Genomic DNA, 17,226 nt, shown 5'->3' on the forward strand with positions numbered 1-17,226 from the left:
GCCTTCTTTAGTGAAGGACTCAAGGAGTATGAAAATAAGTATAGCTTTGTTGAGAAGCAAGCCCTTGCAGTCATTAGAGCTTTGAAGAAATTTAGACACCTCTTATCCCACAATAGGATCCATTTGTTGGTGCCCCATGCGAGTGTAAAAGACTTTCTGTTAAGCAAGGACATCAGTGAAAAGAGAGCTAGATGGATCACTAGGGTAATGGAATATGATGTTGATATTCAGATTACCAAATTGGTAAGAGGGAGAGGATTATGCAAAGAAATGTTATCAGGTCAGGATTCAGATGAAGGGACTGTTATGGTAATTGCAGAGCAGCAAGAGGAAAGAAATGTTAATGCCCCAAGGAGCTAGATGGATGACATGAGGAAATTTTTATCAGGGAATGGATACCCTCAGGGATTAGACAGAGCTAAAAGAAGACAATATAGACTGCAATCCATTCCCTATGTTGTGATTGATGATATCCTATTCAGGAGGGATTTTAATGGGACCCTGTTGAGATGTATTGAAGAGGATCAGGTTGAGAGGATGATTAAAGAACTTCATGATGGTCTTGATGGTGGCCACTTCTCTGCAAGAACAACAGCCATGAATATCATGAGGGCTGGATATTACTGGCCATCTCTATTCCATGATTGTTATAGGTATGTGAAAAAATGTGAGAAATGTGCCTTTTTCTCAAGCAAACAAAGACTTGCAGCTCTTCCTCTTCACCCCATTCAGGTGGATCATCCCTTCACCCAGTGGGGGTTGGATTTCATAGGCCCCATTAATCCTCCATCTAGCACAGGTCATAAATGGATCTTGGCTGCTACCGATTATTTCACTAGGTGGACAGAGGCAGTTGCCTTGAAGGATGCTACATAGCCATTAGTTGTTGAATTCCTTGATGGAATTGTATCTAGGTTTGGAGCTCCTTCTACTATCATTTCAGATAATGCCAAATCTTTTGTTGGAACCTAGATTTGTGCATGGGCAATGAGTCGCAATATCTATCAGAGCAAATCATCAAATTACTACGCGCAGGGTAATGGTTTGGTTGAATCCTCCAATAAGAATCTGATCAGAATCATAAGGAGAATGATAGCAGACATTCAGAGGGTCTGGCATAAAAAATTAAGGACTGCTCTGTGAGCTGATAGGATAACACCCAAGAGATCTATTGGGAATTCACCTTTTGTGCTGGTATATGGTAGGGAGGCTAGACTTCCAATCTCATTGGAATTCCCATCCTTGGAGTTGGATCATCAGCTGGAATTGGTTGAAAATAGTCCCATGTCAGTGAGACTGGCAGAGTTGATTGAACTGGAAGAAAAGAGAAACAAAGCTATGCAAACCCTAGAGATACACCAGCAATGGATGAAGAAGAGTTTTGATAAGAAGGCAAGGGCTAGAATCTTCAGAGAAGGAGATTTAGTTCTCAAGTGGGACTCAGATAGAGCAAAACCAGGAAGGCACTCCAAATTTGATCCACTATGGAGTGGCCCTTATCTGATCTCCAGTTGTAAACAGGCCAATGTGTTCTAGCTAAGCAGGCCAAATGGTGAAATTCTGCCCATTCCAGTCAATGGGATCAATTTGAAGCCCTATTTCTGAAGGATTATGAATCCATGTACATAGTTAGCCTAGCTGCTTCCTGTTTGTTCCTGTTGCAATAAGTGCGTGTGCACATGGATCACTTCTTGAGTCGCTAGTTCTCGAAGTTTTGACAAGTCTCAGGTTGCTGAGGAGGTCCTATTTTTGTTTCCAAGTAACAGGGATAGAGCCAGAGTTCAAGGGTTTTTTAATGTTTTGATTTCCTCATTTAGGGTTAGGGTTTCTTGCAGCTCTCAGTTTCGTAACTTCTGGGCCCTCTTTAATGACTCTATGGCCCAATGGATTATTCTCAGGCACTGGTGATGCATTGAGCAAGCTCATGCCCCCTGCGATTCGCCAGAAGTGTTACCTCTGGTTTAACCGCCAAGGATTTAGATTCAAACGTATGGCTTATTCAACAGTTCGTCTCAGAGTAAGTGTTTTAATTTTACAACCTGCAAGTTTCTAGCCGTCAGATCTAAGCAGACCAACGGTAGGCGCCATCGCGCTATAAAGGAAATGCACGATAATTATGATAGCGCGATGACGCCTTGTCAACACATTGCAGGGGTGGGTCCGACATTTAGTGGGTCAGAAAAGGTTCCCAATGCCCTTGGCGCTATGTCACTATCGCATATCGGCCGAAAAATCTCCATAGCGACATAGCGCCCGGCGGAAATATTCACGGAGGCGAGTTTCAACGACTGACAAAACCAGGTGTTGCGGCGACAAATTAGAAGGAACCACGTGTGCCAGGTCAAAGTTTCTATCAGCACGGCTAACATAGGCGGGGTTTATGATCACCACCGTCAGATTAGCTCAGATCAACGGTAAGCGCCATCTCACTATCGCAGAGATGCATGGATTTTATCATGGCGACATAGCGACCATCCGCCACGTGGATCGACATGGGCCAGGTCTCACCAAGGATTACCAGGAGTCATTCAGAGTTTGATCACAGATCGCAAAGTATGATAGGTCAGAAGCTTCATGCCGGCGGGAAAACAAGTTTCACAGCCCAGAGGTTTCAAAAAAATGGCGAGGCGCCATGGCGCCAATGGAAAACCAATGCATTTTCTGATGGCGACATAGCGCCCAAACAAAAAGTTCACCATGGCGAGGAAGGATCAGGCAGATGGGTCTCGTCGATACTCTGCAACGCAATTTGTCAGCCTGGCGTCAAGATAGCGAATCAAATGGGGGCACGTGTAAATCTCAAGGCACGCTATCAGTGGGCACTATGGTGCTATGGGAATTAGGTCTCAATTTCTACATAGCGACATGGCGCCTAGCTGACACGCGGTCGCTCTACGAATTAGGTCTTGGGTTGCCAACTGATGTTTCGTCGAACCAAATAGGGAAGTGCCATGTGTGTATGAGTCAGTGCAAAGTGTACAACAGGCCCAGTAGTCTTAGAAGGAATGACGAGTCTTCACGATCGCCGGATCCGCAGGGATCTACGACTGGCACTGTCTCGCTATCGAGAACTGCCCAAGAGTTAACATTGGCAACATAGCGCCTATGCGCCACGTGTCTTGGCGGGGCCACATTTCATGCCACCGGTGCAGTTAGATTTAAGTGACCAACAGACCAACGAGGAGATGCCACATATCAATGGGCCCGGCGAATCACAAAAAAAGGAGGGTTGCGGTAGGGAGAGTTTTGTGACTGTCAAATTGGAAAGGATTGACGACAGGCGCCATCTCGCCATGGCGAAGCTGCGGGTTTTTTAGCATAGCGACCTGGCGCTCTTTTGCCACGTGTCGGTGGGGTCAAGTCTTGCTAGGATCCGTCGCTAAGGTGGTGCCAAACAGGATGGGCCCAATCACAGATTGGAGGGTCCACGGCGAATCAAGAATTGCCACATATGCCAGGTCAGGGCACGGACATGTTGTGGGACCAGTTTATTGACGCAACCAACACGTTGCAGAGGTGGATTCTACACCGTCAGATCTATAGGGATTAGTGGAAGGCGCTATCTCACCATGGAGAAACTACGTGAATTTTATGATAGCGAGTTAGCGCCCGTGTGCCACGTGTCCTGGTGGAACCATGTTTCACATAGCTGGCACAGTAAGGACTAAGCGATCGTCGAACCAATGGGGAAGTACCACATGTGCCACGGGCCCAGTGATTTACAAGGGAAGAGGCTGCAGAATGACGAGTCTCCATGATCGTTGGATCGAGGCCGATCGACGGTAGGCGCCATCGCGCTATGGCAGAGATGTGCGAGGGTTATGTTGGCAACACAGTGCCTTGTCAACACGCATCCTGTCGGCGCAGTCTAGGATGGCAGTTGGCGGTTAGTGTAACCGTCACCATCATGATAGTATTCAGGGTGGCGCGGTTAGTCCAATGAAGGGTGGTCGACCACGGGAGGACCTCCAGGTGGCGAAATAAAGAAATGCAATTGGCTCGCACGGCCTAGTTAACGCACAGGGAGCTCGGTTGACCTTTTGACCTCGACGGATTCATGAACCAGGAGGTGAGGATAATCGATTTGTCATGCGATCTGATCTCCATGATCAATCTCGACCTACCAGAGTAAATGTAAAACACAGAATGACACTCCACCTACCCGTTGATCCATCTACCAGGTCAGAGCGCAGTTATGACATCGTTTTCAGTCTTCTCAGGACATTATTGGCGAAAGAGATCAAATTTTCTGGAGATTTTTTCCATGATTGTATTCCATGGTACTCAATGACAGGTAGTTGCAGGGTCATTTCAGCCAAAAAGATCTTAGTTACGCCTGAACTATAAAGGCAGATTTTGTACATTTTGTAAGGGTGGACTCTCCCTGATTTTCTCTGCTACTGCTTGCAGACTTGTAGGGTAAAAATCCCTTTGTCTCTGAGCTAGATAAGTATCCTGTATCATCTCTTTTAGCCATCAACATGTATGTGTATTGTTTTACCTCTCATTGATGTATTGTTGAGATCAGTGGTCTGCATACTGTATCTATCTTTGGCCTATTGAATAATATACAAGTGAAATCTTCTATTCCTGGTGTTATTCAATTAGTTTCCTGATCTGTATGTGGTTGTTGGTCGATATAAGTCTGAATGAATGTATGACTTTGGATATTACCCTAGTTTCGTAGTGCATATATGGGCAGGAAAATGAGTCTGAACACTCTGTTTTGGTGCATCACCGCCTTAGATTAGACTAGGTAGATTTTCTTTAATGCTCTCTTTCTCCCTTTCCCTTCTGAGAATAGATAGGTGTGCCCTGACAGTAAGAGGAAGCCGGCCTTCTCCAGAGACTCAACCTCGCAATTCAAGTCCCATAGATTGGAGGTTGTTTCCATGTTTCACTAGGTTGCCCGGGTGCAAACCTAAGTGACAATAAGCCTTTAACAGGGCAAACCATTCATAATGTAGATCATGATTTATGATCAAACATTGTAACTTTCATTGAATACACTTTATTACTATAGTAGTGAAGATTTGTGGGTATCGTCCACACCCCAGTTTTACCTTCTCATAATAGGGTTTCTAGGTAATCATATCTTGTGTTATATATGTGTGAATGCTTACTTGTTTACATGCTTTAGATGCATATGCTTTACATGGTATTTCAGTTTACTTATTGAATATGTGAGATGGATGTGTGGTGAATATTTTAATGGGTCAAAATTTGAAGCATTGATTCTCACCCCCACCCCAACCCCCCAAAAAAAAATTTTCACCTTTCCTATTTGTAATTCAAAAAGAGACCTAAGTTAGAGGTATATATAAGTTCTATAATTTCATATTGACAATGCATACATACATTTAATTAAATTATATAAGTACATATATAAGAAAAGCACAATAAAGAAATTATATAAGTACATTTATAAAAATAACACAATAAAGAAAAAAATTGCAGGTGTCAAATGATTTAAAGATAGTCATCCCACCATACCATCCACATCCTCTCTCTTTTGCAATGCATCTATGATTGTCTCGTGCTCATCCATTGAAATTGTTCATAATACCTTATTGGTGGGTCTCCTTTTGTATCTTTCTAATTTGATATTCATTGCCACAACCAAATGAGAATAGTATAAAATCTTATTTTAAGATTGGTAGTATTCAAATGCTAGTAAACCATTTCCTCTTTTTATTTATGTACATAGCTAGGTGCTAGCTACAATGAAAAATCCAATTGGATACTCAAAACCATCATCATCTACTTGATGAAATATTAATTTTTTCTTAGGTTCGACACATCTAGCTAGCCAATACTAATTATGTTCATCATTATCATTAGGTGCAATAACAACATAAACATGTCTTACAAGATAAGATAAAATACATAAACAATTTAATTACATGTGTACATATATAAATAATATATTAATGACATGTATATAAATAAATAATATAAATTGAAGCACGATCACAAAAAAATTTGATTAAATTTTGCATACTGGGTTGTATGATGTCTAAAATATGACCATAGTCTATCGATCCAAAGGTAACATTTTGGCCTTCATTTACTATATCATTTTGAAAATGTGTGTTAGTAGGTTGCAATGATTTATGTTGCCAATCTTCAACCCATTCTTTATTCTTGCATTCTTCCCATTGACCTGCAAGACAAAATTGACAAAAACAAGCAAGCCACCTAGTCTATGCAGTCCAAGTGTTAGAATCTAAACTCCTAAATGAATGCCATTTAGTTGACCTTCTAATTGTTTCATAGTCATATCTTGGAAGGATATCCTCCTCTTTAACTAGGAAAAAAACACGTTTGATTGTAGAGTTTTGACTTGATCCTGTGTATAAATATTTCTTACACTATTCCACAATCTCATTTGCATTTTTGAATTTGGCTTTTTCCTCAAATCTTAATTTCTCTCTACTAAGGGCTCTCTTCAAACATGTACCCAGACTATAATATTTTCCTTTACCATGTACAACCTCAAAAAAAGTCCACATATGTTGGATATTAGTTTTCCTATATGTCCTACTCAACCAATACAACATTCTTACATTCTTGAATTATCCTATACAATTATTTGACTATATCCAACGTTGTGTCATTTGAATTTGTCTGTCTTCTAAATTATCATAAAAGACCCTGAAATAATATTCGAAAAACTCAAATGAATGAAGTTTACTATCAATCATATAGAAATGGTACTCTCTCAATATTTTCCAATCCTCCTTTGTTCTATTCGGCACATTCCTATAAACTATATGAACATAAATTGTTACCTGCATTGAATTGTAATATTGTAATTGTACCTCATTTTTTAATGCAAGTGTTTAGTTCTCTGTAAAGGCAACAACTAAAAGTATAATACTAATTTGAAATGTATTCTTACAAATGCAAAATTGTCCATCAATCCATCTAGCATATTGAGAGTGTTTACTATATTTTGGTATGATGAAACTCTTAAACTCATCCATAAATGCATGACAACTAACTTTATCTATAACTAGATTAGACCTTCTTCTAGTATTCCCATCCTTCAATGGATATTCAATAGTTTTAGATCTTTTTACATCAACTAATTATTGTCCAAAAGTAGTCAAAACATTCATCTAACAAAGAAATATTGCTACACATATCACATGTACTAGAAAGATATCTAGATAGGAAAACCTTTTGGTGGAAAGCCTGCCAAAGGGGGTTAGATGAAAAACTAATATAAAATAAGAAGTAACCTGCACAAATTAGAGCACACAAAAGTTAATCGGGTTTGGAAATCTTTCTTTGTTAGATGAATGTTTTTGACTACTTTTGCACAATAATTAGTTGATGTAAAAAGATCTAAAACTATTGAATATCCATTGAAGGATGGGAATACTAGAAGAAGGTCTAATCTAGTTATAGCTAAAGTTAGTTGTCATGCACTTATGGATGAGTTTAAGAGTTTCATCATACCAAAATATATTAAACACTCTCAATATGCTAGATGGATTGATGGACAATTTTGCATTTGTAAGAATACATTTCAAATTAGTATTATACTTTCAGTTGTTGCCTTTACAGAGAACTAAACACTTGCATTAAAAAATGAGGTACAATTACAATATTACAATTCAATGCAGGTAACAATTTATGTTCATATAGTTTATAGGAATGTGCCTAATAGAACAAAGGAGGATTGGAAAATATTGAGAGAGTACCATTTCTATATGATTGATAGTAAACTTCATTCATTTGAGTTTTTCCAATATTATTTCAGGGTCTTTTATGATAATTTAGAAGACAGACAAATTCAAATGACACAACGTTGGATATAGTCAAATAATTGTATAGGATAATTCAAGAATGTAAGAATGTTGTATTGGTTGAGTAGGACATATAGGAAAACTAATATCCAACATATGTGGACTTTTTTTGAGGTTGTACATGTTAAAGGAAAATATTATAGTCTGGGTACATGTTTGAAGAGAGCCCTTAGTAGAGAGAAATTAAGATTTGAGGAAAAAGCCAAATTCAAAAAAGATATCTAGATAGGAAAACCTTTTGGCGGCAAGCCTGCCAAAGGGGGTTAGATGAAAAACTAATATAAAATAAGAAGTAACCTGCACAAATTAGAGCACACAAAAGTTAATCGGGTTTGGCGGTAAACCAGCCAAATCCAAAAAAAAAAATTCAATTTCTTCCATCTTAAAAAGATTAAAGAAGAAATTAGTGAAATCTCTCTCAAGAGTCTCCTTCGAATCGTACCTTCATGCACACACTCAAAACAAAGATTAAACTGCTCTGATACCATGTTTCCAGTTAATGACCAACTGACCCTCCACATAGGGGTCTTAAAATCATTTAAAACCTTATTCAAACTTTTATTCAAACTTTTTTTAAAAAAGTTTCTTAACTTTTTTTAGTATATTCTTATCTGCCAGATCTGACCTCTATCATTAATTACTAATTTTTTTTAGTTATATCTTTCTTAATGTTTTATTTCAAAAAAAATCTTTTTGAATCACTTCCAATCTTGAAGGCATTGTATGAGAAAAATGGGGAGATCTTTTCTTGCCCCATGACTTTATGTTCTTATTACTTTGAGGTTATATTAAGTATGGAAAGGCGATTATTTTCTTTGACCAATCTATTTTCATATATTTATTTGAGTATATATGGGGGCCCACATATATGCCCAGATAAATATATAATTTATGACTATAATATTTCAGAAATTAATATATACCTTTGCAAAATGAATTTAATACTCATGTTTACCCTCAATGGAGTTTTCTACCTGATATCTAATAATTTATGCTTATTTCTCTTCCAAATACTTCTTTTTATCTCAATTATTCAGGTTTATGAGTATCTTACACTATTGCCTTCATTATTTAATGATTTGAGTTAATTGATCTATCTGCACATGGTTGCAGTTTTATGCTTTTATAGCATCGTTCCATGCCCATGTTGGCACTTTATGGTTTTATACCATTGATTTATATGATATTTTTTGTAAGTTGCATCGAGAGCCAATTTATCAAGGTTAACTATGGTGGACCCGACAGTTTTACACTGACTCATAGTTGCCTTATCGAACCCGTGGAGTATCCCTCCAACCTATAATCAGTGTGCACTTACTTCAATGGAGTTTCCCTCCATTTGTTCTACTTTGTTCCTCAATGCGAGGATCATATTTTATGGGGATTTCCCCTTTCAATCTCTTTATCTCCTTGGTGTATTCTCCTAGTTTTGATTTAGTCATGGTATGACTTCCTACACTTTGCTCATTTTTGAGTGTATAAGTGATGAGGCTACCATATCTTGGAGCACTCCAATATTGGAGACTCTATTTGAGAAGTTGTTTTTGACCCATGATCTATTGGTTCCACTTTGAAAGGTTGATATTTATGGATTTTCCCTCCATGTTGTTCCATCTTGTTCCTCAATTAAGAGGATGCTATTATTGGAGTTTTCCCTCCAAATTCAGATGATTTGATTCAATTTTGAAGGCAATATGTTGTTACACCCTCATAATCCATTTGTTTGAGTATCCTAGCAAATCATGACAATACTAATTTGATCAGCATGTCTCTCTTTTACTTTATTTTCATATATTAATGTGATAATGATCTGCATACATTATTGCTTAGATCATGAATCATGCATGTTATGGAGGGACGCCCCCATTAGCTTGCAGTGGGATGATTCATTAAGTGGACTGTCTATATCCACGTGATTGATGCAAGATTGATGCAAGTATCATTAATTGGCCTTGTCTGTGGTCATTTGTGCATTAGTATAATATTCTTTTCATGAGAGCATTGATCAAGCTTTTTACTCAATTTGTCCTTGTTGACAATTTTTTGAGCATATAATTTATCTTGATATCAAGTTATCTCCATTGTTTTGTGGTAACATGTTTTTCTCATTGTTTCTCTATGAGAATTTTCTTATCCTTATTCAAAAGGATTTCTAATTTGAATATAAGAGGAAATTCTACTTGTGGATAGTTGTCTTGTTTTTGTTCTGTTTTTCAGGTGATCCATCAAGGAACCTTCTCGAAGATGTGTCTATGCTTCCACTTGATCAAATTCAAAGGACTCATGTACTTCTCTTGGATATACAAATATTCCATATGGCTTGAAGACAATCAAATTACTTCATATTGAAGATTAAGTTGTAGATTTTTGTAAAACATATGGGTTTAATACCCTTTGATGTAATTACCCCAAGTAAAGATTAAAGGGGGGTGTTAGAAGTTGTAATCTTTCCTTGGTGTATTTATAAACCAAGGTTAGACCTTCTTCCTTTATTTTTGTAATATATTAGGATATAAGCCAAGGTATCCTAATATATTTCTTTGTTGTCCTTTTTCCACTACATCTTATTTTGTCATCTAGTGGAATATGTGAGGACAAATATATATTGTAATTTCTAATTTTAGATTATTCCTCCTTAAGAGGAATCTCACACTTGGCCTCACACACTTATGAATGGTGGCATTCATAGACATGGGAGTTACATTCTAACTCCTCTCTCTCATCTCTATTTAAGAGATGACCCTCTTTTCTCATTTAACAATGAGGTTTCTTCCTCTTCTCAATTATTGTATGAGCATTGCTCTCTCTCTCTCTCTCTCTCTCTCTCTCTCTCTCTCTCTTCTTAGGCTTTTCATGCCTCATTCATAATGTCACAAGGGGTTTTCTTTGCTTTCCCCTTTCCAAATATCTTGTCTCATGGTGTTGGAGCTTGAAGCTTTCTCTCTCCTATTTTATGGTAATATCTTTTCATGCATTTACTCACTTAGATTCTTTCCTGGTATTGCTTATTTACAGATTTCTTTTTCCATTTCTAACATGGTGTAAGAAATGATAATGTTGAGCAAGGAACGAGAAACAATCCAAGTAAGTTAAGTGTGAAACAATGTTACCATAAGATAAGCAAACTCCAAGAGCATACACCAAGAAGGTTCAACAATGGAGACAAGGATTTATAAGGGGAAAGCAAAGAAAACCCCTTGTGAGTATTATGAATGAAGGCAAATGCCTAGAGAAGAGAGAGAGTGTGTGTTGGAGCAAAAGTAGCTCAATACAATAACATCAAGTGCTAAGAGTGTGTTGAAGAAAGAAGGAGGAGCATCTCTTATATAGAGATGAGAGAGGAGTTGCATTTGTAACTCCCATTTCTATGAATGCCACATTCATAATAGGTGTGTGCAAAGTGTCACAATCCTCTTAAGGAGGATAAACTAAATAAAGAAATAAACAAGAGTTGTCCTTACATGTGGAATAAAGGACAAACAATGACATGTCCTCCACATGTGTACAAGTGGAAAAACTACATGTAGGGACCCTTGGAATATCCCAATTAAAATATATATATCCAAGGAAAGATTAACCTTTCTAACACCCCCCCTTAATCTTTACTTGGGGAATTTACTTCAACGGGTTGTAAACCCAAATTTTTACAATGGAATTGAAATCTCTCTTTAGAAAGTGGTTTGGTTAAAATATCAGCCACTTGATCTTCTCCTTTACAATAAAGAAGAATAATTTGATTGTCTTCAACTTGTTCTCGAATGAAGTGATGTTGAAGTGAAATATGTTTGGTGTGTGCATGATAAACTGGATTCTTTGCCAAGGCAATAGCACTTTGATTGTCACAATGTATAGGTGTAGGTGATTGTTGAGGTAGACCCAAATCGTCAAGAAGTCTTCGAATCCACAAAGCTTCCTTAGCTGCATTGGTACAACCTTTGTATTTAGCTTCAGTTGAGCATAGGGAAATAGAGTGTTCTTTTTTGCTTTTCCAAGAAATTGGACGTGAACCAACAAAGAAAAAATAACCACAAGTGGATTTGCCATCATTGGGATCTCCACCTAGATCAGAATCAGTATAGCCATGTAAAATAAATTCAGAATTTGCATCATAAAATAATCCCATATTAATAGTTCCTTTAATGTACCGTAAGATGCGTTTAGCATCTTTAAAATGAGTTTGTTGAAGTTTAGACATAAATCGAGAAACTAAACCAACACTATAAGCAATATCAGGTCTAGTAAGAGTTAAATAATTTAAACTTCCTACCAACTGTCTATACAAAGTTTCATTAACAAAAGGAGTATTCATATCATTCATTAATTTAGTTCCTAATTCACATGGAATTGAAACATGGTTAGATTCATTCATCTTAAATTTTTCTAAAAGATCTTAAGCATACTTGCTTTGAGAAACAAAGATACCTTTAGGAGTTTGAAAAATTTGCATAGCTAAGAAATAATGTAAGATACTTAAGTCTGTCATTTAAAATTTCTGTTTAAGTTGGAATTTGATATCAGAAATCAAAGCGTCTGAACTAGAAGTGAGTATTAGATCATCTACATAAACAATAACAATGATAATATCATCATTAGTATGTTTAATATACAAATTAGGATCATTTTTACTTCTAGCAAAACCTTGAGAAATAAAGAAAGAATTAATTTTAGAATACCATTCTCTAGGTGATTGTTTAAGACCATAAATAGATTTGTTCAATTTGCAAACTATATTTTCACTACCTTTCTTAACAAATCCAGGAGGTTGAGCCATATAGAGTTCTTCATGTAAATCACCATTTAAGAAGGCGCTTTTAACATCCATTTGATGAATGGGCCAATTCATTTTAGATGCTAAAGCAAGAACTAATTTGATAGTAGGCATCTTAGCAACAGGAGCAAAAGTTTCATTATAGTCTAATCCTTCAATTTGGGAAAAACCTCTAGCAACTAGTCTAGCCTTAAATTTACTGATTTCATTATTAGTATTCAATTTTGTTTTGTATAACCATTTACATGAAACTAGATTCTTGCTAGGAGGTAATTTGACTAAGTCCCAAGTTTGATTAGCAAGTAAAGAATCATATTCCTCTTGCATGGCTTTCTGCCAATGAGGTTGAGAGTTAGCTTGATCAAAAGACTTAGGATCGTTAGAATTCATAATAGTAGTCATCAAAGCATAATTACAATAATTAATCCTTCTATGTTTAATTCCACCAGATTTAGAAATATAATCATCAGCTTCATTGATTAGGTTTTGAGCCCATTTAGGTTTACGTTTAGTTGTAATGGAATTATCACTAGAGCAAGAATCATGAGTAATAAAAGTATCATTAGTATCTGCTTGAGTATCATGAGATGTAGGAGCAGAAATAATCGGTGGTACTTGATTTGAAGGATGAAGAGAAAGAGTAGGGTTAAGAGAAGGAGGTTGGTCCTCCACCAGCACAATTTTAGTGCCACGGAATTCTGCATCATGTGTAGTAGAGCAATCATGAACTCCATTTTTTGCAATACAAACATCTCTAGCAACTTGAACTTTGTTAGTAGTGGAATCATAAACACGATAACCCTTAGTGTTTTCATCATAGCCAACAAACATATAAGGAGATGACTTAGCATCTAATTTATGCCTTTTTTGTTTAGGCGTATGAACATAAGCAATAGAACCAAATATCCGTAAATGATGTAAATTCGGTTTCGTACCAAACCAAGCCTCTTCTGGAGTGATAGCCTTGAGAGCTTTGGTAGGAGTCCGATTAAGAATATAAGTTGCACAAAACATGGCTTCAGCCCAAAATTTATAATGCAGATTCTTAGCATGCAACATGCTTCTAGCCATTTCAACAATGGTCCGATGCTTTCTTTCCGCCACACCATTTTGTTGTGGTGTATAAGGAATAGTAAGCTCGTGCTTAATTCCACATGATTTCAAATAAGAATGAAAAACATTATTCACATATTCCTTCCCATTATCAGTTCTAAGAATTTTAAGTTTATACCCAGATTGGCTTTCAACATATAATTGAAATTCAATAAATATATCAAGAACTTGATCCTTGCTATGCAAAAAATAGATCCAAGTTCATCTAGAAATATCATCAACAAAGGTAAGTGCATACCGAGAACCTTGGATGGAGGTATTCTCCATGGAGCCCAAAAGATCACTATGGACAAGATGCAACTTATGAGTTGCTCACCATGATTTTCCACTTGGAAAGGGCTCCCTATGCATCTTACCACTCATACAACCTGTACAGGCAATCTTGGAAGGAATAATGTGAGGCAAGCCATCAACCATATTATACTTTTGCATGAAAGTAATATAATCAGAATTTAAATGACCAAGTCTTTCATGCCATATATTGAAATCAATAGAAGTATGTAAAGAATATCGTGAACTAGCAAATTCATGGAATTTAAACAAATTGTCATTATCCATTTTAGCATGAGCAATCACTTTGAGAGTTTGAGGGCCTATGATATAACATGTATCTTTGTAGAATTCAACTTTATAGTTCTGACATAACTGTGAAACAGAAAGCAGATTAGTTTTCAAGTCAGGTACATATAAAACATCATGCAATTTACCATTAGGAATAGTAACATCACCTAGTCCTTCAACTTTACAAGTCTGATTATTAGCTAACTGAATAGGAATGTTAGCAATATCAGGTTGTAAAGAATCAAAAATTTCTTTATGAGAAGTGACATGTTGTGATGCACCACTGTCAACAATCCATTCTAAAGGTCTACAAAGATTAAAGCTACAAGTAAAAGCATGACGAGGATTAGAACTAGTCGAGTTACCTTTTTTATGGTTTGAGGTTTGATGATGGTTACTATGAGTCATAGGTTTTTTATCATTTTGCTTTTTAAAACAGTTATTGACAAGGTGACCATCTTTGCCACAATAAGAACAATGAGGTTTGGAACTAGAATGGTTCCTTTGATTATTAGTATTACGAGTATTATTAGGATGATTGGTATTATTATTATATTTGGCATGAAATTTATTGTTGGAGTTATTTGAATTAGAATTATATTGTTTGTGATTATTATTATTGGAATGAAAATTATTAGTTGAATTTCTAGACACAAATGCATGTTCAGTTGATTTAAGGGTACCAAACTAAATTAGCTTAGCTTCTTCCTGTCTTAATAAAATTTGAAAAATAACATAAGTTAACTGAGAAGTTAAAGTAGGAATAGCAAGCTGTGCATGAATATTAGTGATAAATTGTTGAAACTGTCTAGGAAGACATTTTTTAAGAATAAGATGAATTAAACGAATGTCTTCTAATTGAACACCTAAAGCCATAATTTGACTGTTAAGAGAATCAAATTTTAAGAGGAATTCATCCATACTTTTAAAATATGCATACCTAAGATCTTCGAGTTGATCTTGCAATTGTATTTTGCGGTATTCATCGCCACTGTCATACTTGGTTTTCAAGATGGACCATGCATCATGAGCTTTAGAACAGTGAGCAATTAAAACATATAAATCTGGAATAATGGAAATACCAATTAACCCTAAAGCTTCTTCATTTTTAGCTTTCCAAGTATCTTTTTCGTCTTGAGTAGCCGCTGAACCGGGTTCAAGAGAAGGGTCAGAGGCTATTTCGAAGAGATGTTTAAAACGAAAAATAAATGAGATATGAGTTTTCCAAGAATGATAATTAGAATAATTAAGTTTGATTTCTGGAACTAATGTTGACATGATTAAGAAAAAAAATTGTTCTTTTTGAAAACAAATTTCCTTAATTTGAAAATCAGATTAAAAAAAATGATGTTAAATGAGAAAAAAATAATTTTAATTTTATTAATTGAAAAAAAATTGGTTTTTTTGTTTTTCTTTTTTATATAAGATTAAGAATGTATTTTTTAATTTCAACTATTTATGGAAGAGAAAACAAGAAAAAATAAGAAAATTAAAAATTTTATTTGTTAAAAAAAAATAATAATAATAATAATATAAAACAGGTTTTATGAGTTTGATTTTTTTTAATAAATAAAACAAAATTTGAAAAACATAAAAAAGTGGGCAAAGAGGGGGAAAAATTTAAAAAATAGTTTAGAAGGGGGAGCGGAGCTCGGGCGGTGGCTGCTGCGTGGCCAAAGGGCAGCCCTGGTCGGTGTAAATGGCGGTTGAGTGAGTTTAAAAAATGCGAATCGGATAAGGATGCGGGCTCTGCCCGCGTAGGCGGTGGTGGCCGCGTGGCCTGGACGCGGGCCACGCCAAAAAGTTTATGTTGGGGTTTATGGGTCGGCGAAAGCGGTGGAAGGGGATTTATGTTGCGAGAAGTAGTGAATAGGGCGTGACGAGAGAGTTGCAGGTCTCGCAGTTAAGGAAGGCATCGGCGGTGGTGCAGACAGGTGGCCGTGGCGGTGCGCAGTGGCGCAACTGGGAACATGCGGTATCACGCGACGGCGCGGGGGCACTGCTGGCTCGCAGCGGTGTCGCGCGACGGCGCTTCTGGGAACGCGCAGTGTCACGCGACAGCGCGGGGGTGGTGCTTGGCTCGCAGCGGTGGCGGGGTGGTGGTGTGTGGGTGGCGCGTCCGCCCAACAAATGAATATATAAAAAAAAATGTGTGTTTTGAAAAAACAACAAAGTTATTTGATTTATAAGGATGAAAATCCTATAAGAAGATGTATGTTGTATGCTTGAAATTTTCAAGAGCATACAAAAAAAATATAGAAGAATTTTTTTTTTTAAAGAGTAGGAAAATTTTTGTTTAAAATGAGTATAAAAATTAGAGAGTTATTTAAAACTTTATTCATGTAATACTTTTTTTTATTTTGGCGGCATGCCGTCCAAAACAAAAAAAATTGAAATTTACCAAGAAAACCCTTTGGCGGCAAGCCTTCCAAAGAGGGTTAGTAAAAAATAATATGAAGCTTTACAAGAAAACCCTTTGGTGGCAAGCCTTCCAAAGAGGGTTAGTAAAAAAAATATGAAACCTGCATACACAAGATTTGTTAAAAAGAGCTAAAATCACAACACAAACTTCTTCTCTCAATAACATCTCCAAATAAGGTGTGCTCCAATGAATGGCAACCTTCACCACAAAACTTAAAACAAGGATTAGATAACCAAGCTCTGATACCATGTAAGAAATGATAATGTTGAGCAAGGAACGAGAAACAATCCAAGTAAGTTAAGTGTGAAACAATGTTACCATAAGATAAGCAAACTCCAAGAGCATACACCAAGAAGGTTCAACAATGGAGACAAGGATTTATAAGGGGAAAGAAAAGAAAACCCCTTGTGAGTATTATGAATGAAGACAAATGCCTAGAGAAGAGAGAGAGAGAGTGTTGGAGAAAAAGTAGCTCAATACAATAACATCAAGTGCTAAGAGTGTGTTGAAGAAAGAAGGAGGAGCATCTCTTATATAGAGATGAGAGA

Source organism: Cupressus sempervirens, chromosome 10 (assembly GCF_028749045.1).
Source record: "Cupressus sempervirens isolate cs-2001-9-10 chromosome 10, ASM2874904v1, whole genome shotgun sequence".
Lineage (NCBI taxonomy): Eukaryota > Viridiplantae > Streptophyta > Pinopsida > Cupressales > Cupressaceae > Cupressus > Cupressus sempervirens.